The following is a 25195-nucleotide window of genomic DNA, read 5'->3' on the forward strand; positions in this document are numbered from 1 at the left end:
GTCACTCAGTCATGTCCCACTCTTCGTGACCCTATGGACTGCAGCACACCAGGCTTCCCTGTCCATCACCAACTCCTGGAGCTTACTCAAACTCATGTCCATCGAATTAGTGATGCCATCCAACCATCTCATCCTCTGTCATCCCCTTCTCCTCCCACCTTCAATCTTTCCCAGCATCAGGGTCTTTTCCAATGAGTCAGCTCTTCACATCAGGTGGCCAAAGTATTCGAGTTTCAGCTTCAGCATCAGTCCTTCCAATGAATATTCAGGACTGATTTCCTTGAGGATGGACTGGTTGGATCTCCTTGCAGTCCAAGGGACTCTCAAGAATCTTCTCCAACACCGCAGTTCAAAAGCATCAGTTCTTCAGTGCTCAGATTTCTTTATAGTCCAACTCTCACATCAGTATATGACTACTAGAAAAACCATAGCTTTGACTAGATGGACCTTTTTTGGCAAAGTAATGTCTCTGCTTTTTAATATGCTGTCTAGCTTGGTCATAGCTTTTCTTCCAAGGAGCAAGCATCTTTTAATTTCATGGCTGCAGTCACCATCCAGAGAAGGCAATGGCAACCCACTCCAGTACTCTTGCCTGGAAAATCCCATGGACAGAGGAGCCTGGTGGGCTGCCGTCTATGGGGTCGCACAGAGTCAGACACGACTGAAGCAACTTAGAAGCAGCAGCAGCAGCAGCAGTCACCATCTGCAGTAATTTTGGAGCCCCCCAAAATAAGGTCTGTCACTGTTTCCATTGTTTCCCCATCTGTTTGCCATGAAGTGATGGGACTGTATGCCATGATCTTAGTTTTCTGAATGTTGAGCTTTAAGCCAACTTTTCACTCTCCTCTTTCACTTTCACCAAGAGACTCTTCAGTTCTTCTTCACTTTCTGCCATAAGGGTGGTGTCATCCATATCTGAGGTTGTTGATATTTCTCCCAGCAATCTTGATTCCCACTTGTGCTTCATCCAGCCTGGCATTTCACATGATGTACTCTGCATATAAGTTAAATAAGCAGGGTGACAATATACAGCCTTGACGTCCTCCTTTCCCCATTTGGAAGTCTGTAGTCCCATGTGCAGTTCTAACTATACATTTACAAGTGCATTTGCGGCATAAGATGGCAGAGTAGAAGGGTGTGCACTCATCTTCTCCTGCGAGAACTCCAAAATTACAACTCACTGCTGAACACCCGTCGACTGGAGAATGTTGGATCCCACCAAAAAAAGATACTCCATTTTCAAGGGCAAAGGAGAAGACACAGCAAGACAGTAGGAGGGGCAAAATCATGTTTAGAATCAAACCCCTTACCCACCAGAGATGCACAGAGGTCTCCAACCAAACTTGTGCACACTAGGACCCAGAGACCCCACCGAGACTGAGCCAGAACTGTGTTTGAGTGTCTCCTGCGAAAGTATGGGCCAGCAGTAGTCTGCTGCAGGGTCAGGGGCTCTGGGTGAAGCAGACCTGGGTATGGCATAAGCCCTCTTAGAGGAGGTCACAATTAACCCCACCATAGAGCCACCAGAACTTACACAGGACTGGGGAAACAGACTCTTGTAGGGCACAAACAGAACCTTGTGCACACCAGGACCCAGGAGAAAGGAGCAGAGACCCCACAAGAGACTGACCCAGACTGCCGTGAGTGTCCAGGAGTCTCCGGCGGAGGTGTGGATCGACGGTGGCCTGCTGCAGGGTTGGGAGCACTGAGTGTGGCAGTGTGTGCATGGGACTTTGATTTGGGCTTTCACAGTTCATGAAACATTGATTCAAATGTCAGGTTATGAGTTTAGTTTGTTTCAATACTTGGTTGTTTTTTTGTTTGGTTTTGTTTGTTTTTGGTGCTTAAAATCTTGATGCCACATTAATGCCACTGTTTGGTCTTAGACCAAATGTGATTAAACCAAGCTGGCTGGCTTTCCTTTGTATTGCCTCTCATTCATTCTGACATTTGTGATACTTTTCCAACTGATCTGGCTGTTCTCCAGACACCCCTTCCACCTACCTAACCTATCCCTGCTGAATTTATGTTCAAAGGAAGAAAATCTGAGCTCTACTATCTCTCAAACTTATCTACTGACTATTCACATGCAGAGACCTTGCTGTAGTCATCACAGACATTTCGGTTGTTCCCAAACATGCCGGGTAAATTTCCATTCATGTCAGGTACATTTCAGCCTATGCTACCCACCCTGCCATGTCTGCCCCCTCACTTTCTCTTTACTTGTTGAGATCATATATGTGGTGAAACTGGAAAAAGGTTAGGACTTGAAGTCATATACCAGCTGTGTGGTCTTAGGAAGTTTAATCAATTGTGCCAAGCATCGGTTTCCTTGGCTGTAAAATTAGAATAGTCAAAATCATGATAATATTTTGCAGGATTGTTGCAGGGGTTAAACAAAGCCCTGCTAAAAATTCTGAGTACAGTGTCTGTCACTCAGTAGGATATACAAGTTCATCTTATTCTGCTCCTCTGATCCTTTGCTTCTTTATCCATAAAATGAGAATACTAATAACATCCTCCTTGTAGGATTTTGTAGTGATCAGACAGGACGTTGTTACCACCTTTTCTCCCCAACCTGACTCACAGCCAGATACCTTCCTGCAGTGCCTCTGTGGCCTCTCCTGCTGCCTGGGCCACTCCACAGGGATTCATTCAGCACAGACTGTCTTGAGACTTGGGGTTGTAGTCGTGTCAGGCTTTGTTTTAGCTTTCTCGTGTATTCTTACCTTTCTCATCTGACTGCAAGCCCCTGAGCCAGGAATGATGTCCTCTAGCAGCTCAGGTTCCCTGGAGCTTCATACACTGTAGAGTCAATCATTATTGCCCACAGTTGCTGCTGCTGAGCTGGGCATGGTGGGGGTGGAAACACCAAGGGACATAGCTCTGGCTAAGTGTCCATCTAGCTCATAGGCCCAACAATCTGCTGGAGACTGCCTTTCCTTCTCACACATGAAGTGGGAGCCATTTTGCCAGATACTGCTGAGAAATGAGATCAGCAGAAAAAGCAAGGGAAGAATCTGTTCATTGCTCTGCTCTCCCTTCAGTACCTTTCAAACATGTGTGGTAAACCATTTCTTATTCCCTGGAGAAGGAAAGTGCAGGAGGAGATATGGGTCCTGACTCCGTAGAGCTGCTTCATGTTTGAAGGCAGTGCATGTCCTTAAGGGCTGCTGCTGCTTTAAAACTAAATGAGGGCTTTAATGACCCCTCAGAGTGATAACTGCACAGTTCCCACAGAGCTCTCATTTCAGTGGTCACACAGAATTGAGCTCTCCCCCTTACACTGTTTTTACATCTGCCTGGTACAACTTTTTGCTCACTCCCTACTCGGCAGGGCAGGCAGGATTTTCTTGTCTTTAAGCTGCAGCCTCTCTTTCAAACACCCTGGATTTAAATTTAACAACTTTCTCCCCACATCCAATTTCTTCAGAACTGGCTCTTTGACATTGAGGAGAACCAGTTGAGAGTCAGTTTGCTAAACTCTAATGTCTATGTCCATCTTTCCGCACCACTCACCTTCACCTCCACCTCCTCCCTCAGAGTGGAATGAACAAGAAACTGATGATAGCTTTCAGACAATGAAAGATCCAAGAGCAAAAACATCCATGTGTATACACTGAAAGTCAATTAAGTTGTCCTCAGTGTTTCCTTTCTAGGATAAGTAGGATTAGAGAAGTCCTACAAACTTGTGTGAACAGATTTTATCTACTAATGAGCTGGGACTAAGAAGCATATAGGGAAGTTTGCAGAAGACAAGAAACCTGAGGCCTGCTCTCATAAATAAAATTGGATCAGCAAACTTGGGCAAGTCTCAGTTGCTTCTTGCTCCTCATCTTCATCAGTTTACCTCATGCACCAAGGGCAAAGAGAAACATCTTCCTTACCTGGGAAAAGGAGGCTGACCAGTTGCTCTAGGACAGAGGTGCCATGGATGCCAACTCATGCCCATAGGTGAACTCTGGTTGTAGAAAACTGGCAATGGATGTAGCAACTTCTACAGCACAGAACAGAAATGAATTTTCCTCACTTTGATGCTCCAGAATGCCAGGTTCCTCCAGCATCTCCCCGGTCCACTAGATCCCTACAAGCATCATCTCAAAGCACCAGCCCCTGAGCTGAACACATGGGAAAACGTATCAAACTGCAACCAGGAGGATGCGACAGGACCCAAGCAAACAGCCATCATTTTTAGAGTAACTGCTATGCTAGAATAGCTCTCTTCTCATTCAAGGATGAGCAGGCAGAAAACAAACCAAAAAACATGGGGACCATGAAAGAAAGAGGCAGAAGAAAGCAATGTGGGACAATGATTTACTATTTAGAAAAAGAATTTAGATAGCAATTGCTTTCTTTGTTAATAAAATCCTGATTATAGGAAATAAAAAGATAAAAGGATTAGACATAAAAATAAGTTAAAAAGAAACCTGCAGAGTTAAGGAAAGGATGCAATAAAAATGCTGCAGTAGAATTTAAGTCTTTAAAACAGCAGCATTAAGAATGCTGAAAATTAAATCATATGTAGAAGATAAACACAAGAGCTTCACCTAGAAGCAGAGCATAATGATAAAGAGAAGAAAAATATTGAGAAGGGAAAGAATCTGTATGGATAACAAAATACATGAGGGATTAGTGCTCTTTCAGATGGGACCAGAACAAGTAAATTAGAATATTATTTAAAGAGTGTCAAAGAAGAAAGTTTCCAGAATTGAATAAGGATTACCTTGACCAAAAGAGTATGGGGCTGGCACAAGAGGCCAGGTCATAAAAATGCCACGTGTTTCTGCCTTGTTGATTGGGAAGCTCACTCTTGAAACCCAGCCACCACTCTGCGAGAAAGGCGAGCTGCCACGTGGGGAAGCCTCGTGTACGTGTTTTGGCTGATCGCTCCAACTTAACACCCCAGCCTCAGGCAATGTCAAATGCCAGCCACATGAGTGAGCCTTCAGAGTGTTCCAGCCCCCAGCCAGCAGGTCACCCCCAGCTCTAAATGCCCCAGAGTGACACTGTGCGTGGGAAGACAAGCTGTCCCTGCCAAGCTGCAAGTTCATGAGCAAACTCGATGATTGTTCTTGTGAACTACTCTGTTTAAGGGGATTATTACAAAACAATAGATAACGTACACCAACCAATAGCTTTCTAACTGAGAGGAGTTCAAACAGATATTAAGCATAGTGGCTCCCACACAGTGATATGTTCTGGCTGCCTCAGAACTGAGATGTGGACAGTGTGGGGAGCAGGGGTTTCATCTGGGCCTTCAGGTTCATGTCCTGCCCCCTCCCCGCACCATATCATGGAAGAGGCTGCACTGCGCTGCTCTGGGCCCTCCGGGCCCTGGGGACACTCTTATCTCCAGAGCATCTCTGGTTATCTGAGAGACTTCCCAGCAACATCCTGGGGGTTGGAGAGATCTTTTAGACGAGTTTTCTATGCACATACACATACAACACTGCAAAGTTATTTATGTGAGTGACAAAGACAACCTTCACTATTTATGGCTCAACTTGGAGAGTTCTTTTCCAAGATCCAGAGGCCACTTAGATGGGATAAACAAAGCAAGGTGGGGGGTGCAGGAGGGGATTGTCCTGTGATATGTTTAAACTGACTTGAACTGTGGCAAATGGCAACTGTCCCAAGATGCTGGGCAAAGACAAGGGCAATGCAGAGCACCCAGGGATCTGAATTTTCTTGGCAACTTGCCCCATTCCTTGTGGTTCCCCAAGTCCTCCCTTGCTGCTTCCTGCAGGGAGTGACTCCACACCTGTTGTGGGCCATTTCCACCAACATGACCTGGGGCAACTCCACCTCCTGTCCCACATGGGCTGACTCACCTCTAATGTGCTCCCCGCCAAGACAGCCAGAGCGCTTGTGTAAGGCACACGACACTGCCATGTGACTTAGAGCGTGGGGGTGGAGAAAAGGAAAGCGCTGAACCTTGTGAAAACAAAAACAAGGCGTTCACTGTGCAGAGGCCAAGTGTGCAAAGTTTACTCCTGCCCACTGAGCGGCCACACGTTGTCCTGAAAACAGAGGTGCCCCCTTTATGGCAGACAATTAACTCCAGTGGAACTTAAAACCGAGGTGGAAGAGAAACAAAAGTTGCCCAGTGTGGCTCGACAAACAGAGCGGCGACGGGTGGAAGAGACTTTGACCAGCCTCTCTGCCCTCAAGCTCCAGGATCATGTTGGTTCTGTGTCCCTCTGGGCCAACCCTGGGGTCAGGCCTGCTCCCCGACCCTGTCCTTCTCCATGCGCTCCTCAGCCTGCTGACCAGGACAGTCTTTGCACCTTTCCCCCAGCTGACCTTAATAAGGACAAGTGCATGCTTGCTTGGTCACTCAGTTGTGTCCAACTCTTTGTAACCCCATGGACTATAGCCCACCAAGCTCTTCTGTCCATAGGATTCTCCAGGCAAGAGACTGGAGTGGGTTGCCATTCCCTTCTCCATGGGCTCTTCCTAACCCAAGGATTAAACCTGGGTCTCCCTAATTCCTTATAGATTCTTTACCAGCTGAGCCACCAAGGAAGCCCCAGGGACAAGTGCAGAGGCCTGTTTTAATGCAAGGGTTTTATGGCAAATTCTAGGAGGAAACTGACAAATGCCCTCAATAAGAATCAACAAAGGGGAGTAGTAGATGTCTAGAAATCTTATGGAGCTTTAACATCTAGGAGGGAGGTGGACCTCGGGCAGGGCTGCATGGAAAGAGTTGGCCGAGTCCACTTCAGAGACTCACAGAGGAACAAGCACTGACCAGTAGATCATCCTCTAACCTCCTTCTCTGCTCTGGTCTGTCACTTTCTCTGAGCTTCATTATGGTCTTCATTGTCAGATGACAAATTATATATGTGTATGTGTGTGTATATACATATATATAAATATAACAATATATATTATTACATTTTTAGATAATATTTCCACAAGAAACTATTGTTCCCTTCATCCTTCCCCCTTTCCATGTCAGGTTGGCATACTTTGAAAGCCCAAGGACTTTACATCTGAATGATCTATAATTCATGAGGCTGGAGGATTTTCCTGCTCTTTCTTGACTTTATTTCCTTTCCTCCTAATCCATTCCCTCTTTTCCCCCTTATCTGCCTCTGGTCTAGAGCATTATCTCTTTCTTCCCCAAAATATCAGCAGAGTTTTTTGAGCCTCCATTCCTTGCTTAGCATCTAGTCTCCCATGCCCTGGTGTTCTCCACCAGAATCCTACCAGTCCCTCTTCCCATGTCCTTCAGAGCAAACTTCATGTCCCACCAGCAGGGATTCCTGGGCCCTCCAGGTCTTCAGTGGTGCCATTACATGGAGTCTCCATTTGGACCCACGTGCTCTCAGGAAGGTCTCAGGATTAGATAAGAATGAATTACCTAAGAACACCCACAGCTTATAACACCAATAGAAATGTGGTAAAACATTCAAATATAAGCTATGGTCCTAACAAAGGCTTTGCATTCAGTGAGTGAATCTGTCTGCCTACTATAGAAAAAAAAAAAAAAAAAAAAAGAATGATTTTAGCTAGCACTTAATAGTTCTTTCTATATGCCAGGCACTTTAAATTCTAAGTTCTAAGCACTTTACATACATTAACTCATTTCATCCTGATACCTACTCTGTGAGGTTATTGTTATCCCCATGTCACAGAGAAAGAAATCGGGGCCCAGAGAGATCAAGCAACTTGTGTGAACATCTCCTAGCTATAAATGGCAGAAGCAGGATTCAAATTTGGGCAATCTGGCTCCTGAGTTTGGACTTGTAGCCATTATGCCATACTGCTGATAAGATCTGGAAGAGAAGAATTGGGGGAAAACTCAAGATCACCCTTCCAGTAAAAAGCACAATAAACAGTCAAAAATAAGCAGTGGCACAGAATAGCCATAATATGGGACTCCTCCGCTTAAGTGTCTTTATCTGCAAAATAGGAAAAACTATAATAACTTTCAGGATAAATTTGAGAATTAAATAAGAGCATATGAGTATAAAGGAAAGATGTTTTAGGAACTTCACTCATTGCTCAATAAGAAAGGCCAAAAATAACAGCTGCTTTAACAAGATAAAAATTTATTCATCTCACACATTAAAAAAAAAAGAAGAAGAGGTAGCCAGTCCTAGAATAGTACTAGACTCACACTCAGTAGGAATCCAGACACCTATCTTTCTCTATAATGCTTTGTACCACCCTCAAGGTTAGATCATGATCCAAGATGGCTGCTGCAAATCCAGTCATTATGTCTACTTTCCAGAGGAAGTGGGGAGTTAAATGATTTTTATAAGCCTGCATTAGTTGATTTTTTCCCTTTTAAGGTACCTTCCCAGAATTCCCTCCTAACAACTTCTTACATTTCATTAGTTGGAACTTAGTTACATGACCATATCAAGCAGCAAACAAAGCTGGGAAATATCATCTCACTACAGAGCCCTGTGCTATCTGAATTAAATCAGGGTTCTGCTTCTGAACAACAAGGGGATATGAAAATTGGTTGGGCAATAAGCAGCCTCTGACCAGAGAAGGGCTGTAAATTTTATTGAGAATCAACTCCCTGCCAGACACTTCACATAAATTTTCTCATTTAATCCTCATAACAACCCAGAAAGATTTGAAAATTAACATTACATTTACATATGGGATCAGAGAGAATAAGCAACCCAGCTCCTCACAGGGGAAACATTTAAAAGATCTAACTTCAAAACTTGAACTCTATCGACAACCATTCAGGCTTCAAAGTTTCCTCCAAGGAAAAACATTTTGCCAAATTCAAACACCATGTACATCTTCAAGATTTCTCTTATATTAATACTTAAAATCATTTATCAATTTCTTCCCTGGAGAATGTGAAGGAATAACTTCAATTACTTTGTAAGAACTGCAGAAACAGAGCTACAAATCATTTCATTGGTAACACTCATGAACACCCACACACATGTGTCACACACTGATGTATCTACACTTGAAGAGAATTTCCTAGCCTCTCTCTCCCCACAGGCAGAAAAGGTCATTTGTGCCGAAAGTAAACTATTGATGTGATTAATACCCAGGCCTCAAACTCCAGACCCCGTTCCTGCAGCCACAGATTGTTTATACCAGAAGGAAGTGATGGACTTTATGTTTTCTATGCTTTTGATCCATTCTGACAGGAGGTGTGGCAGAGAACACAGAAACACCGCATCAGAGCCCTATGCCTGCTGGGTCCACTCCAGCAGTCAGGGCGTTGGAAGACTGAGGAGGTGCAATGCAAGGGAGGAAGCAGCCGGAAAACAGGCTCCTCAACACTTTGTGCTCAGTCTCAGTAGAAGCCTCTATATGCCTGTCGCTTTCCTGTCTAAATGGAAAACAATCTCGACTTGTACCAACTGGGCATAAACTGTTGCTATTATGGTCTCTTCCTAAGAAATGTCCCTCAGGACAAGTAGACTCAGTCCTGAAGGTGGGGCCCTCTGTGCTGTGCAGGCATCCAGCACATCAAGACAAAAGCCTTTTCAAAAGCCCTAGAATACTACTCCCCCGCCCCCACAGCCATAGGTCCTTTGGAAGGATTTGGGTCTTTTCTTCCACTTCAGAGACACCACCTGTGATCTTTCCGGATTCTTTCCCGAGAGCTGCTTTTGAGAAGAGAGAACGAGCACAACACAAAGGTGGACAAAGACAGCCTGGTGCTTAAAGGTGAACTTCACCTTTCCAGTCTTTTCTTTGGGATTAATCTGAAAATTGTTCATACGCTTAACACAGCTTTTCTGAAGGAAAGAGAGTTTTGATGACTGAGGAAAGAGGTAAAAGACAAGGCTTGGAAGGGGGTGGTACTTTCAAAGCACAGAAACCGTGAGGAAGGGGACAGGTGAAGGAGACAAAAGAGACATGGGATATTTGGCAAAACTAATACAATTATGTAAAGTTTAAAAATAAAATAAAATTTAAAAAAAAAAGAGACATGGGAGAAAAGGCATCTGATAGTCAGGGTATGAGGGCGGGGGCGGGGGGAAGACATCTGGGAAACGAGAGAGAGAACAGAACAGAAACCTTGGACATGCTATCTTTCCACTGCACAGCATTCCCTAGAACAGACACTGAGCCATAGCAGAGAAGAGATTCTCAAGGGCTGAAACTGTACCAGGGCTTACATAGACTCCTAGCAGTAATGCTGGAGAGCAAAACTTAACACAAGGAAATACAGGATAAGGGTATTTCAGGCCAATAAGACAGAGAAAGAAGACTGGCTGGAATTTTTCCTACATTGAAGGCTTGTCCAAGGGGTTTGGGTGCTCTCTATACCAGGCGGGAGCCATCCCTAACAGATGACATGAAGTCAGAGTGAAAGAACTTCCAAATGGTGTTTTGGATGCATTTCAGCACTTCTAGACCCTGGGTTCGATCCCTGGGTTGGGAAGATCCCCTGGAGAAGGGAAAACCTGCCCACTCCAGTATTCTGCCCTGGAGAATTCCATGGACTGCATAGTCCATGGGGTTGCAAAGAGTTGGACACGACTGAGCGACTTTCACAGACCCAAGTACATGGAGCCCTGCCCTGGACACCCACTGAGGCTATAACCAGTTTCCATGGGATAAGGAGTCTGCATGGCCAAGGGGAGCTCGCATCCCTCTTCTAGACCACTCTCTGGGAGCTGAGGATCCTGGAATTTCTTGCCCAAACATCCCTAAGCCTGCTTACTGGGCCTGTGAGGGCCTCTTCCCAGATCTGTCCTACTGAGAATGGGCTGCAGAGCTGGTGAATGCCACATAAGCCACAGGGGCCGCTAACTGAAGGGGACAGTGGACAGAACTGGGTTTTGGTACACCAGGCTCCTCCTAGTACTGGGTGGAGTTGATGCTGGGAAGGGTAAGAGATGGGTGATATCTGGGAACCAGATTTTGAAAGGTCAGAATGTAAAGCTGGCCTTCCAGTTCATTATTAAGATATATTTGTCAAGTTAGAAAGATAAATAAAATAACATATCTTATTTAACATCTTGTAGCTTGACTTCTAGCTTCCAAAATATAGGCACAGGATATATAGATTTCTATCTGTACTCTTGTCCTGGGCCCTGAAAGTTTGAGGGTGGACCCACCGGATTTCACTTAAATCTATTTGCTCAAGTAGGAGGAAAACAATAAAATAAGGTCAGGACATGATGTGGGGAAGGCAGGCCAAGGTGGGGGTAGGGGTGTCTGTCCAGGCTGTCACCAACCACCACCTTTGCGCCCTATAGCCAGAAACATCCACTCTGGTATTCAGAGTCTTCTTAAGGCTATTGGGCTAGAAGTTCCATTAAATTTGAACACTCAGCAATCAAAGAAATCTAGGGTCTGATTCACCTACAGGGAGATACAATAGGCAAGAGTTTTTCTATCTTAAGCTACCATGAGAATTAAGGCAGAAAGAGTTCCAATACCCTGCTTCTGAATTGTTCATTTTCCATTGAGAGAACTATTTTTAACAGAACCCTGAATTATAAGAAGAAAACTCTCCACAGACCTATAGCTATGGAAATTCTTACACTCAAGGACCCACATGGTCACATTTTTCTGTGATTAGTACAAGGTTTTTCAGATAAGTGTTTGCTTGCATTGTAGAAACAGTTCCAAAATCAATAAGAAATGTTATACCTTATCGCTCCCCAGAAGGGAAAAACAATAAAGAATTTTGCAAACCATGTCTGGGAGGCTGAGCAAGACATACATTCAAGTCTAATGCAGAACAACCACAGCCCAGAGACAGCACATCAACCCTCACTGTGGGAGCCAGTTCTTCCAATCAGGGAATCAGTCCAGAGAAACCACAACACAGGAAGAGAAAACTAACTGATGATTCTGTTTTCCTTACCACCTGCATTCAACCCAAATAGGGGAAGGCATCAGGAAGCAAAAACCCCGTTAAAAGTTATGAGAGTCTATGGCTTCCTTGAGAACAAACTGGATTCTGCTTGAGTTATAACTCTTTCATCTTTTAAAACTGGATGAAGAAGTACATAGAACAGTAAATGGTGGAGAAGAGGCATCTCAGAGCATAGAGCATCTGTTCTGTTCAGTTGTTTAATTGTGACCAACTCTTTGCGACCCCATGGATCACAGAACACCAGGCTTCCCTGTCCATCACCAACTCCTGAAGCTTGCTCAAACCCATGTCCATCGAATCTGTGATGCCATCCAACCATCTCATCCTCTGTCATCCCCTTCTCCTCCTGCCTTCAATCTTGCCCAGCATCAGGGTCTTTTCCAATGAGTCTGTTCTTCACATCAGGTGGCCAAAGTATTGGAGCTTCAGCTTCAGCATCAGTCCTTCCAATAAATATTCAGGACTGATTTCCTTTAGGATTGACTGGTTTGATCTCCTTGGAGTCCAAGGGACTCTTGAAGACTCTTCTCCAACACCTCAGTTCAAAAGCATCAATTCTTCGGCACTCAGCTTTCTTTATGGTTCAACTCTCACATCTATACACGACTACTGGAAAAACCAAAGCTATGACTAGATGGATCTTTGTCAGCAAAGTAATGTCTCTACTTTTTAATATGCTGTCTAGGTTGGTCATAGCTTTTCTTCCAAGGAGCAAGTGTCTTAATTGCATGGCTACAGTAACCATCAGCAGTGATTATGGAGCCCAAGAAAATAAAGAATGTCAGTGTTTCCATTGTTTTCCCATATACTTGCCATGAAGTGATGGGACCAGATGCCATGATCCTCATTTTTTGAATGCTGAGTTTTAAGCCAGCTTTTTCACTCTCCTCTTTCACTTTCATCAAGAGGCTCTTTAGTTCCTGTTAGCTTTCTCCCTAAGGGTATGTCATCTGCATATCTGAGGTTATTGATATTTCTCCTGGCAATCTTGATTCCAGTTTGTGCTTCATCCAGCCCGGCATTTCACATGATGTTCTCTGCATATAAGTTAAATAAGCAAAGTGACAATATACACCCTTGATGTACTCCTTTCCCAATTTGGAACCAGTCTGTTGTTCCATGTCCAGTTCAAATTGCTGCTTCTTGACCTTCATACAGATTTCTCAGGAGGCAGGTAAGGTGGACTGCTACTCTCATCTCTTTAAGAACTTTCCACAGTTTGTTGTGATCCACACAGTCAAAGGCTTTGGCATAGTCAATAAAGCAGAAGTAGATGTTTTTCTGGAACTCTCGTGCTTTTTCTATGATCCAACAGATGTTGGCAATTTGATCTATGGTTCCTCTGCCTTTTCTAAAACCAGCTTGAACATCTGGAAGTTCTCAGTTAACGTTATGTTGAAGCCTTGCTTGGAGAATTTTGAGCATTACTTTACTAGCGTGTGAAATGAGTGCAATTGTGCGGTAGTTTGAGCATTCTTTGGCATTGCCTTTCTTTGGGATTGGAATGAAAACTGACCTTTTCCAGTCCTGTGGCCACAGCTGAGTTTTCCAAATTTGCTGCCATATTGAGTGCAGCACTTTCACAGCATCATCTTTTAGGATTTGAAACAGCTCCACTGGAATTCTATCACCTCCACTAGCTTGTTCGTAGTGATGCTTTCTAAGGCTCACTTGACTTCACATTCCAGGATGTCTGGCTCTAGGTCAGTGATCACACTATCATGGTTATCTGGGTCATGATGATCTTTTTTATATGGTTCTTCTGTGTATTCTTGCCACCTCCTCTTAATAGCTTCTGCTTTTGTTAGGTCCATACCATTTCTGTCCTTTATTGTGCCCATCTTTGCATGAAAAGTTCCCTTAGTATCTCTAATTTTCTTGAAGAGATCTCTAGTCTTACCCATTCTATTGCTTTTCTCTATTTCTTTGCATTAACCATTGAGGAAGGCTTTCTTGTCTCTCCTTGTTATTCTTTGGAACTCTGCTTTCAGAAGGGTATATATATTTCCTTTTCTCCTTTGCCTTTAGCTTCTCTTCTTTTATCAGCTATTTGTAAGGCCTCCTCAGACAACCATTTTGCCTTTTTGCATTTCTTTTTCTTGGGGATGGTTTTGATTTCATCCTCCTGTACAATGTTACAAGCTTCCATCCATAGTTCTTTAGGCACTCTGTCTTTCAGATCTAATCCCATGAATCTATTTGTCACTTTCACTGAATAATTGTAAGGGATTTGATTTAGGTCATACCTGAATGGTCTAGTGGCTTTCCCTATTTTCTTCAATTTAAGTCTGAATTTGGCAATAAGGAGCTCATGATCTGAGCCAGAGTCAGCTCCTGGTCTTGCTTTTGCTGACTGTATAGAGCTTCTCCATCTTTGGCTGCAAAGAATATAATCAATCTTATTTCATACCAGAGAGAGTTGACTCTCTGGTAATGTACATGTATAGAGTCGTCTCTTGTGTTGTTGGAAGAGGGTGTTTGCTATGACCAGTACATTCTCTTGGCAAAACTGTTAGCTTTTGCCCTGCTTCATTTTGTACTCCAAAGCCAAACTTGCCTGTTACTGCAGGTATCTTTCTCTCAACTCCCTACTTTTGCATGGGCAAAAGTAATTCAGATGACCATTATATCTACTACTGTGGGCAAGGATCCCTTAGAATAAATGGAGTAGCCCTCATAGTCAACAAGAGAGTCCAAAATGCAGTACTTGGGTGCAATCTCAAAAATGACAGAATGATCTCTGTTTGTTTCCAAGGCAAACCATTCTATATCACAGTAATCAAAGTCTATGCCCCAACCACTAATGCTAAAGAAGCTGAAGTTGAACAGTTCTATGATGACGTACAAGACCTTCTAGAAATAGCACCAAAAAAAAAATGTCCTTTTCATCATAGGGGACTGGAATGCAAGAGTAGGAAGTCAAGAGATAAAGCAAAACAAATGAAAATAAAAGTACTTACTAGTCAGGGGTAACAACACCATAGGGTGGTACAGCAGTTTGTAAAAACAAAAGAAAGATAGGTCACTTGTTGCCATAGAGGCAGTCTGAACCAAGAAAGACAATGGCATTGGGAACAGAAAAGTGGGATGTGAGTTTGAAAGACAAAAGTTTGAGCAAACTCCAGGAGATGGTGAAGGACAAGGAAGCACGGCATGCTGCAGTCCATGGGGTCACAAAGAGTCAGACATGGTTTAGTGACTAAACAACAACAACAAGGAAGAAAATTTTTACATTGTTTTGGGGGAAGAAAAAGAAGCTGTCCAAAATAATAGAAAACATTGATCTTGGTGAACTGAGAAACGACACCACCAATAGAAGTGAAGATATCTGGGAGGGATCAAGAAGAGTCAATGTTTAGATATAAGTTTAAGGTGGTGGCTGGATGCATAGGTAAAGCTGTACCATAGGCACCTGGACATTAGAGGCAGAATCCAAGGATAAGAACATAGTTTGAGCTTTGGATCTGGGAGTCTTTCAAAATTAGGGTCAGATATATATACATGTGTAAAATAGCTAGCTAGCGGGAAACTGCTATATAACAGGGAGCCCAGCCAGGTGCTCTGTGATGACCTAGAGGGGTGGGATGGGGGTAGCGGTGAGAAGGAGGCTCAAGAGGGAGGGGATATGTATATATTATATATATGTAGTTATGACTGATTCACATTGTTGTATGGCAGAAACAAATACAACAATGTAGAACAATTATCCTCCAATTAAAAAATACATTAAAAAAAATTGGAGTCAGAGATGAAACCACAAAAGCAACTGTATGCTCGGAGGCAAAAGTGAATAAAGCTTAGTGGACTACGGGTTAAATCCATTGCTATAGAATGGAGGAAGAAAATTATGCTGGAAGGGGGAGAAAAGAAAGAAAGAAGAGAGAAACTAAGGAAGGGAGGGAGGGACAAGGGAAGGAAGGAAAGAAGAGAGGAGGGGAGGAAAGAAAATGGTGTCTGGAGAGCTAGAAAGACAACCAGAGCAGGAGACTGGAGAGAGAAAGAGAGTTTCAGAAAGAGGAAGACAGCCAAGTTTAGGTGAAGGAGAAAGAAACCTGAGAAAATATATAAAGCTCTTCATATTAGAGTTGACCTTTGGAAGAAGCACAAGCTGGAATCAAGATTGCTGGGAGAAATATTAATAACCTTAGATATGCAGATGACACCACCCTTATGGCAGAAAGTGAAGAGGAACTAAAGAGCCTCTTGATGAAGGTGAAAGTGGAGAGTAAAAAAGTTGGCTTAAAGCTCAACATTCAGAAAATGAAGATCATGACTTCTGGTCCCATCACTTCATGGAAAATAGATGGGGAAACAGTGGAAACAGTGTCAGACTTTATTTTGGGGGGCTCCAAAATCACTGCAGATGGTGATTGCAGCCATGAAATTAAAAGACGCTTACTCCTTGGAAGGAAAGTTATGACCAACCTAGATAGCATATTCAAAAGCAGAGACATTACTTTGCCAACAAAGGTCCATCTAGTCAAGGCTATGGTTTTTCCAGTTGTCATGTATGGATATGAGAGGTGAACTGTGAAGAAAGCTGAGCACTGAATAATTGATGCTTTTGAACTGTGGTGTTGGAGAAGACTCTTGAGAGTCCCTTGGACTGCAAGGAGATCCAACCAGTCCATTCTGAAGGAGATCAGCCCTGGGATTTCTTTGGAAGGAATGATGCTAAAGCTGAAACTCCAGTACTTTGACCGCCTCATGAGAAGAGTTGACTCATTGGAAAAGACTCTGATGGGAGGGATTAGGGGCAGGAGGAGAAAGGGACGACAGAGGATGAGATGGCTGGATGGCATCACTGACTCGATGGACGTGAGTCTGAGTGAACTCCGGGAGTTGGTGATGGACAGGGAGGCCTGGCGTGCTGCGATTCATGGGATCACAAAGAGTCGGACACGACTGAGCGACTGAACTGAACTGAACTTGGAGAGAAAATAGGGCTTCTCTGGTAACTCAGCTGGTAAAGAATCCACCTGCAATTCAGGAGACCCTGATTCAATCCCTGGGTCAGGAAGATCCCCTGGAGAAGGAATAGACTACCCACTCCAGTGTTCAGGGACTTCCCTGGTGACTCAGACAATAAAGAATCCACCTGCAATGCCGGAGACCTGGGTTCAATCCCTGGGTTGGAAAGATCCCCTGGAGAAGGGAAATCTTACTGCAATGTGGGAGACCTGGGTTTGATCCCTGAGTTGGGAAGATCCCCTGGAGAAGGGAACAGCTACCCACTCCAGTATTCTTGCCTGGAGAATTCCATGGACAGAGGAGCCTGGCAGGCCCCAGTCCATGGGGTCACAAAGAGTCAGACATGACTGAGCAATTTTCACTTTCACTTTTGGAGAGAAAAGTCAGAGGGAAAGTCAAAGCTAACACCAGGTAGACAAGTTGAAGTTAAGAACTGAGGAATTAGAATGTGCAGGTGAGTGCTACTCTTTTGAGAAGTTAGGCACAAAAGGGATGATAGCCAAGAGATCAGCAACAGAGATGTGTGAGTATGAGTCTAAGGAGAAGGGAAAACCAGTTAAGTACACAGCACACCGGAGGTGGCAGGGGCCCATTCTTGTTTCAGGAAGACCAGAAATGAGCAGCCTACCCCACAGCCTCTGGGCACGCGCCAAACAACCCCCATGGTTGTCCAGTCCTGCTCCCTGCTATCGGAGTAGATTAGACTTGAGTGTCTGGAATGTGCCTGGATTTTCTCAGAGAAATGAGCAATAGAAACACAAGACATCGTGATAAGCAACACATGCATATGAAACAAAAGTTGGCCAGAGCAATTCCAAAGGTAAAGGTTGATCTTTATGGGAAGTGACTCAAACGTCCCCCTGGATCCATTGAAATGGGGCTTTAACAGACTTGAGTACAATAGGCTATCAACATGAACTTGAGGCACAGGAAACCTAATTACAACCACAACACGGCCGTTCGAGTTAGGTGACCCAACAATCTCTGAGCCTTCGTTTTCTTATCTGAGAAAAAGAATAGTATCTCCCTGACCTAATGAAACACTTTATAAACTATAGAGGTCTCTACAAATGTATATTTTGTAATTCTTTTACTGCATCATTGAGAACAATAAAATTATGTTCTTAATGGTCACAAATATTTGAAGCATAAGTTTTAAGCTTTGTGTATAATGATAAAGTTGCATCAGAGTGGCACTGAAGTTTACTGAAATATCCAGGGGAAATTATTTACATAGAGGTAACGTAGTGGTCTACTTTTCTCTCTTTGGCCTGATGACAGTTTTAGATGAAACATTTTTATAAAGCACTTCTCTCAAAGTCTTACTTTCAGTGATATCAGTAGAGGAGAAAATAAAGAAACAAATCTGATTCTTCCTGCTGATTAGGGGACTTTAAAATTTTTGAACTTTTACTTCAAACTGTTTGGCAAAAGAATTTTTTCATTTCATATTTTATGTGGGTAGAGAACCGACTAGCAAGAGACTGATTCAATCAAGCTGTTGTATTTTATGAGTTCATTTGAATTTTCTGACTGAATTATAACTCCTTAAGTCAATTTTTTTCCACTTGAATTTTGGTGTTATAAAATACATTTACATATAAAATATCTGGTCTCTTTAAGGAGGCATTTGGTGGCCAAAAATAGAAAAATTAATTTTTTAAGTTCAAAGAATCAGCCATTTTTCTTTCTACAAAAAAAAAAGAAAAGAGGAAGAGAGAGGGAGAAATTAGGCAAGGTTTAGGTATGACTAAATACCTAGATACGAAGACTGAAATAATTGATTCAAAAAATTTAAACAGGAGAATTGTTGTTCAGTCACTGTTGTGTCTGACTCTTTGCCACCCCATAGACTGCAGCACACCAGGCTTCCCTGTCCTTCACCAGCTCCCAGAGTTTGCTCAAACTCATGTTCATCGAGTCACTGATGCCATCCAACCATCTCATCCTCTGTCATCCCCTTCTCCTCCTGCCCTCAATCTTTCCCAGCATCAGGGTCTTTCCCAATGAATCAGCTCTTCACATCAGGTGGCCAAAGTATTGGAGCTTCAGCTATAATAGGAAAAGAGTTAAAAATTAAAAAGAAATCATTTTCTTCAAATATAAGAAGTCTCTTATTTAAAATGGAACATCAGTGATATTTTGGATGCATTAAGGATCAAATATTAATATATATTCCAGCTCTTTGCCAGTATCAAGAGCATAGTAGGTTTTCAATGAATACATGTCAAATGATAACATTTTTAAGTGAACCTAAATTCCACCATAAGGAACTGAAGTTTTATATATACAGAAGAATTATTCCAAGTGGAATGACAAAACTACCACATGGAATGAATTATTGAGATATATTAGGGTGTCCAAGCACTTCACTGGGAAGTCAGATAAAAGGCTGGATCCTTAACTCTTTCTTGTGGCTTGCTTACAATTCTGTCTAAAGACAAAACATTTCTAGACAACTTACCAAATCCTTTCTTTACTAGGATTCCATAAAATATCCAAAATTGAAGGTGAAATAGATTAAGGAAAGTAATTAGGCCAGAAAGATTTTTTTCCCATAAATAATGCTTTCGTTTCACTGAGTTAGAATGCTTTGGACACATAGTAGATACAATGCTTTCAAAACGTAAAACTTAAGAACATGACTATGCTTAGTATAAAGCCCGATGTGCTTCACTGGGAAGACAAAGGACTGTAAGTCATCTATATTTGGTCTTCTTTAAGATATCTCTTAGCTATCTCAGAAACATTTATTGAGGGTCTACTGTGTGCTCTTTTCTGCAAAATAACCTGGCAGAATTCAGAAATACAGGTAATTTACTCCAAAACATCTAGATATTAATTGGCAGAATCTCAATTGTAACCAAATATGCCTGATTCAAGGTTTATTTTAAGTACCTCTTTGTTACTGTAGCTATTTCTGTGTGACAAGAAAATCAGAGGCTAGTTCCCTCTCATCACCTCCAGCTCCTTCCACCTGAAGGGAGAAAACTGCTTCATGTGACTGCTTGGGTCCATGGTTCATGGAATCAGCCTGGTGTGGGCTGCACTGTGATCTGAGTGACCAATATAGCAAATAAGTCTGTACACTACGGGCACAGGGAACTGTGGAGACCTCCTCCCTCCAACAAGATGTGGTTCTCTACAACAATACAGGCCAAAGAAGAGGGCTTGCCTCATGACCTGGTCATTTTTCTCCCCAGAGAGTTCGTCTACTTCTGGCCGCAACGGGAGCTTGTGTCTCCACTGAGTCCATCCATAGAATGACCTTGCATCTGTGTTTGCTGAGTCGGCTTGTATTTACTAGCTAATACTCCAACTTTGTCCATATGCCCAGGGGCCTTGGCAATAGGAGGTTTTTACAAGTCTAATAAATAATTATATGCAATATTAACTGCAGGCCATTCCTATTACATCGGGTCCCATTAAAATAAAAAGTGCTGATTCTTTTCCCAGAGCGCTGCATCTTGTGCTATAAAGTATTTCCTTATTAGGCAAAATAGGCAAATGGGTTTGGGTTTTTTTCAAGACCTTCTTCCCTAATTCAAATAAAGCCTTTCTGTTGTAAAAACTCTTTGAAGATTTCATTACTACTTGTTGGTTATGAGTGCCTCTTCTGTTATAGATTTGAGCCAAGGCTAATGATGCTGAAATACCAAAGGAAAACCTTTTAAGTGGAGTATATCATCTTTCCAATTGCAATTAAAAACTCACATGTGAATATTTGCCTTTGAGAGTTTTCTGTCTGATTTCCCATGATGAAACTCCACATCTTCCCCAAGATCACTTTTGTCTCTGAAGTAATTTTTTTTTTTAATTTAAATGTGTTTACCATACTCCTCCTTTTGTCCATTTTCATAATGAATTTTTATTTTTTAAATGTAAAATACCAAATTATTGTTTTGCATGGTGCTTTCTGGTTGACAGGGCATTTTGTCAAACATTTTGTTGTTGTTCAGTCACTAAGTCATCTCCAACTCTTTGTGACCTCATGGACTGCAGCATGCCCGACTCCTCTGTCCTCCACTACCTCCTAGAGTTTGCTTAAATTCATGTCCATTGAGTAAGCAATGCTATCTAACCATCTTATCCTCTGCCACCCTCTTCTCCTTTTGCCTTCAATCTTTCCCAGCGTTGGAGTCTATTCCAGTGAGTCAGCTCTCCACATCAGGTGGCCAAAATATTGGAGCTTTAGCTCCAGCATCACTCCCTCCAATGAATATTCAGGGTTGATTTCCTTTAGGGTTGACTGACTGATCTCCCAGCAGTCTGAGGGACTCTAAAGAGTCTTCTCCCACACAAAAGTATCGATTCTTCGGTGCTCAGCCTTCTTTATGGTCCAACTCCCACATCCATACATGACTACTGGAAAAACGATAGCTTTGACTATACAGACCATTGACATCAAAATGATGTCTCTGCTTTTTAATATGCTGTATAAGTTTATCATAGCTTTCCTTCCAAGGAGCAAGTGTCTTTTAATTTCATGGCTGCAGTCACTGCCCAAATTGATTTTGTAGTCCAAGAAAATAAAACCTGTTACTGCTTCCACTTTTTCTCCCTCTATTTGCCGTGAAGTGATGGGACCAGATGCCATGATCTTGGTTTATTGAATGTTGAGTTTCAAGCCAGCTCTTTTACTCTCCTCTTTTACTTTCATCAAGATGTTTTTTAGCTCCTCTTCACTTTCTGCCATAAGGGTGGTGTCATCTGCATATCTGAGTTTGTTGATATTTCTCCCAACAATCCTGATTTCAGCTTGTGATTCATTCAGCCCAGCATTTCACAAGATGTACTCTGCATATAAGTTAAATAAGCAGAGTGACAATATACAGCCTTGACATATTCCTTTCCCAATTTTGAACCAGTCCATTGTTCATCTCTGATTCTAACTGTTGCTTCTTGACCTGTTTACAGGTTTCTCAGGAGACAGTAAGATGGACTGCTACTCTCAACTCTTCAAGAATTTTCCACAGTTGGTTGTGATCCACAGTCAAAGGCTTTAGCATAGTCAATGAAGCAGAAGTACATGTTTTTCTGGAACTCCCTTACGTTCTCCATGATCCAATGAAGGTTGGCAATTTGCTCTCTGGTTCTTCTGCCTTTTCTAAATCCAGCTTGTACATCTGGAATTCCTAATTCACATACTACTGAAGCCTAGCTTGAAGGATTTTGAGTATAACCTTGCTATAATAGTATATGAAATGAGAGCAATTGTATGATAGTTTGAACATTCTTTGGCATTGCCCTTCTTTGGGATTGGAATGAAAACTGACCTTTTCCAGTCCTGTGGCCATTGCTGAGTTTCCCAAGTTTGCTGACATATTGAGTGCAGCACTTTAATAGCATTCATCTTTTAAGATTGGAAATAGCTCAGCTGGAATTGTATCACTTCCACTATCTTTGTTCGTAGTTATGCTTCCTAAGGCCCACTTGACTTCACACTTCAGGATGCCTGGCTCTCAGTGAGTGATTGTCCAGGTCATTAAGATCTTTTTTGTATAGTTCTTCTAGACAAGAACTTGTTGTATATTTTTGCCACCTCTTCTTAATCTCTTCTGTTTCTGTTAGATCCTTACATTTCTGTCCTTTATTGTGCCCATCCTTGCATGAAATATTCCCTTGATATCTCCAATTTTCTTGAATGATCTCTAGTCTTATTTTTCCTATTATTATCCTCTATTTCTTTGCACTGTTCGTTTAAGAAGCCTTTCTTGTCTCTCCTTGCTGTTTTCCGGAACTCTGCATTCAGTTGGGTATATCTTTCCCTTTCTCCCTTGCTTTTTGTGTCTCTTCTTTCCTCGGCTATTTATAAAGCCTCCTCAGACAACCACTTTGCCTTCTTGTATTTCTTTTTCTTTGAGATTGCTTTGGTTACTGCCTCCCATACAATGGTATGGACTTGCATTCATAGTTCTTCAGGCACTCTGTCTACTAGATCTAATCCCTTGAATCTATTTATCACTTCTACTGTATAATCATAAAGGATTTGATTTAGGTCATATTTGAATGGCCTAGTGGTTTTCCCTAGGCCTAGTAGGTTTTTCCTACTTTCTTCAATGTTAGCCTGAATTTTGCAATAAGGAGCTGATGATCTGAACCACAGTCAGCTCCAGGTCTTGTATTTGCTGACTGTATAGAACTTCTCCATCTTTGGCTGCAAAGAACATAATAAATCTGATTTTGGTATTGACCATCTGGTGATGTCTACGTGTAGAGCAGTTTCTTGGATTGTTGTAAAAGTATATGTGTTATGACCAGCATGTTCTCTTGACAAAACTCTATTAGCCTTTGCCCTGCTTCATTCTGCACTTCAATAATGACAAACATTACATCATTTAATTTTGCTTTATCCTTGCAAAACCTCAATGAAGTAAATATTACTCCTGTGATTTTTCCAGATAAGAAAACTGAGGTTCAAAAAATTGTAGTTCTATGCCTAAGATCACAAACTACTGTAAAGAGTCCAGTCCAGTCATTGATAGAAACTACCAATTGTACCTTAATATCATCTCTCTCTCTTTATTCATTGAGTAATAGAACCCTCTAATTCCAGCTGGCCATTATATTCCACTATCATATTCTACCCTGAAATACAGATTTCCTTGTAGTTGCAAGTATTAGTCGCTCAGTCACATCTGACTCTCTGCAACCCCACAAGCTGTAGCCTTCCAGGCTCCTCTGTCCTTGGAATTCTCCAGACAAGAATACTGGAGTGGGTAGCCATTCCTTTCTCTAAGGGATCTTCTCAACCCAGGGATTGAACCCCGGCCTCCTGTATTACAGGCATATTCCTGTAGCTAGGTATGACCAAACCATGATTTTTTTCCAATGGTATTTAAGGCATATGCAGCTCCCAGGAAGGACCTGTGAGAGGTACCATGTAGTATTTTATACTTTTCTCTGCCCTACTAGCTACATTATAGAGATAACGGCAGGAACAGGAGCAGCCATCTTGGACCATGAGGTAACCCTGGGTGTGGAGATCCTGCATAGCAGAGTCACAGACAGAAGAAACCTGGGGCCTACAGACTGTGTGGCATGCAGCAGCCGTGCTGTCCAGGACAGCCTACAACCTGACATTAACATGGGAAAGAAATAACAGAGTTCAATGAAAGAGCAAACTTCTGCCTTGTTTAAGCTAGTCTTGTTTTGATTTTACTACTGCTTTAACTGAACCTCAATTTAACTGAGAACTAAGTCCTAACTGATAAGTAGTTTGACTCCTTCTCTACGATATGATGGACCCAAATGACTAGAGAGAGAAATGACCTGATGAGAGCAGGTGGCTTCCTTACAAATGGCCAACTGAGGTAGAAAAGCCAGGTGATTTCTGTGGGGCTTTTGACCAGCTAATTTGCATTAAAACTCATTTTGCTCTCTTGGTCCTCTGGGGTAGAGAGGCAACTATATTAACATCCTCCCTCTAATCTAAATCATCCAGCCTCTTGTCAGCCTTCTCTAAGGAGAAATCCAGTGGAAAGGGAGATCACAGAGCTGAAAGTTACATCCTCTGATGTGATGTTTTAAAAGCTGCACTTACCTCTCAAATATCAGCAGCCTAGATCTGATACCAAATGATGCCTTAAAGACCACATCTGAGACCGAAGACCCAGACAGCATGGTCCTTCAACACGCTGGGGCAGCCCTGAGAGGGGCTCCCATTGTCTTCTATCCTGAGTGTGGGCTGGGGGTTTGCCAGCCACATCCCAGCAGGCACTGATGGAAACCACATGAGCAAGAACACATCACAAGCCTGCGTTGGACAATGCATCCGAAAACTCTAAAGCACAAACTCTAAAGCACAGTTCATCTGGGACTTTTCTCTGCCCTACAAGAGGCTGGGCAGCCTCTGTACCCAGGAGCTGGGAGAAATTTGGCAAAGAGCTGAGAACTCCAGATGGGAAGCAAGGGAGGGAGCAGGCACTCTCCACACAAACCCTCTAAATCATGGGTGGAGCAGCCATACAACCAGCCACAGACTCTGCCCACAAAACCAAAGCTTCTGAAGGTGCCTGCTTGGATAGAGCCATAGCCCTTATCACTACATAGGGTCCCTCTTAGCCCAGAAGGGGAGCTGGGGGCTTGGAAGGGGATGAAGGACTTGTGGGCAGTCACATAGGTTGTTACGTGCCAATGCTTTTGAAGACTGGCCTAAGCTCACTCCTCAGTCTCTGCATCCCACACAACTCAAATTTGAGGAAAAGGTGAGTGGGGTATACTTTCCTCCACATGGAACAAATGATCCCCTTCACCTAGCAGGTCTCTCTTCATCCAGTCCCTCTTGTCTGGGAGTTTAGTCATCACCTCTCTCAGGAAGCCTTTCTGATTCCTCAGGATGCACCAAATGCTTTCAAAATACTTTGTGCCTACCACTGTCCTAAATTTTATCATGTTCCG

At 42.7% G+C, this 25195-nt stretch overlaps 1 long non-coding RNA gene across 1 annotated transcript in view; it reads right to left on the reverse strand.

The window, feature by feature from the left end:
• Positions 1 to 24470, reverse strand: part of LOC129633308 (uncharacterized) — a 117092-nt gene extending 92622 nt beyond the window's left edge. Inside the window, exons 1-2 of the long non-coding RNA XR_008705013.1 lie at positions 24339 to 24470; positions 3888 to 3997 (exon numbers count right to left, since the gene is read on the reverse strand). This is a non-coding gene — a long non-coding RNA (uncharacterized LOC129633308). The remainder of the gene's footprint in view (positions 1 to 3887; positions 3998 to 24338) is intronic.
• Between the last annotated feature and the right edge of the window lie 725 nt (positions 24471 to 25195).

The sequence above is a fragment of the Bubalus kerabau genome, chromosome 18, assembly GCF_029407905.1.
Source record: "Bubalus kerabau isolate K-KA32 ecotype Philippines breed swamp buffalo chromosome 18, PCC_UOA_SB_1v2, whole genome shotgun sequence".
NCBI classification, from domain to species: Eukaryota; Metazoa; Chordata; class Mammalia; order Artiodactyla; family Bovidae; genus Bubalus; species Bubalus kerabau.